This window comes from Branchiostoma floridae, chromosome 17 (assembly GCF_000003815.2).
Source record: "Branchiostoma floridae strain S238N-H82 chromosome 17, Bfl_VNyyK, whole genome shotgun sequence".
Taxonomy (NCBI): Eukaryota; Metazoa; Chordata; class Leptocardii; order Amphioxiformes; family Branchiostomatidae; genus Branchiostoma; species Branchiostoma floridae.
In genome coordinates this window covers 14,929,791-14,931,495 of record NC_049995.1, presented here as the reverse complement: position 1 = coordinate 14,931,495, position 1,705 = coordinate 14,929,791, and positions in this window count along the sequence as shown.

Below are 1,705 nucleotides of genomic sequence, written 5' to 3'. Positions count from 1 at the left end.
TGTAGGTGTGTCTGTCTGTGTTTGTGACCTACAGGAATACAGCCAGAGGACTGCCCAACTAACAGTTGTATTTGCTGTCTATTTTAGATAATAATGTTGTTTGAGTTCTGTATGTGTCCAGGGACATCTGAAAAACAGACTGTAGCCTGAGTGTGATTGGCGGTTAAAATAAGAAAATAGATAAATGTTTACATTAACATAATGAATGACCATTTTTTGTCCCAAAACAATTTTTCCACACCATAGATGTACGGCACGCCCGTAACGAACGCCGCCCTTGCTAAGGTGGCGGCTGGTGTTTTCTTCGCCCTCATGACCAACATCATATTCCGAGAAATCGACCGGGGGATGTTTGAAAGCATAGCTGCGACGCTAGAGACTCCAGCAGTTCCTGTAACACCATCGCAATAACATCAGGTTTGAGTCTTTACAGGAGCCTGATTGTGTAGTAAGGCAACAGCAAGTAAATTTTATGGATGACATCTGAGTGCTCGTTAATTTTTGCCTGATTTCAGAAAAAAAAGAATTTTTTTAATCCTTGGCTAGAACATTGGTCAAAATGAGAACAAAATTGGAAGAATAGGTTGTGTTGTCACCTTAAATGATTGTACTTGTAGAAGTGACACTAGTGACTGTAGTTAATCAGGACAAGTGAAACTTGTTGGATAGATATTTTTTCCACTATTTTTGCAGTCTGCAGAGGATGTCATCCATAAAATTTACTTGCTGTTGCCTAACATGCATGTGTAGTACAATGGTTAGTATCCCTGCCCATGGATCAAGAGATGGGGAGTTTAGATGCACGCTACTAGAAAGGGTTGCAGTCCTTAACTAATGTTGCAGCTGCAATGTTTTCTCTATCTACTAACAAAGTGTCTTTATGACATTGTTTTGCACATAATTATAGCACTGATGCATGCAGAAAAGAAATCGTAGGAACTTAGAAAAAGGTGTATGCATGGCCGCATAGAACAAGGGTCACCTCAGCTGCAGAGGCGTCACATGCTTTGTGAAGAAAATGGTGCTATGACATATTCTTAATGTCAACCGTCATAATTCCGCCTGGTACCCTGAAAAGGTTGTGACATAAAAAAGAGAATGTCATCAAGCCCTTTTCAACACCAAGATATCTTAAGTGTGCATACTGATGCTGCATTTAGTAATATTACATCTCTTTGAATGTGCTGTTTTTTTTTATACTGGTCTTGAAAGCAATAGGATACCTGGCAAAATTATGCAAGTTGACTTTACACTAAATGTTTTTCATCATACATGCGTTTTTATTGCAGAAATAGCATGGCAAAAGTCTTGACTTTATTTGCATGTTAGTCTTTCTGTTTGATGTAGCAAACATACATGAAACTTTCAGTTCTTTTCTCTATGTAGCAATAGACATTAATGTAATAATCTTTTCTCAATGTACTACAAGAAATAGAAACCAATGTACTAATAATTTTCTTTATTTCTCAGTCTAGGGCAATATATAATTATATAGTTCTTGCCAACACTTGCTAACAAATTTTCTTTTCTTCAACTACAGCATGCTTCAATACATCATAGTGATAATAATCTGTATAATATCATTTAGTATCATCATGTATGTAACTGTGTATCTTAAGGACCATATGAACATCTAAAATTTATCTCTTCTCATAACTATCTGTCTAGGATATATGTGCTCTAATGTGCAATAATTATCAGACTT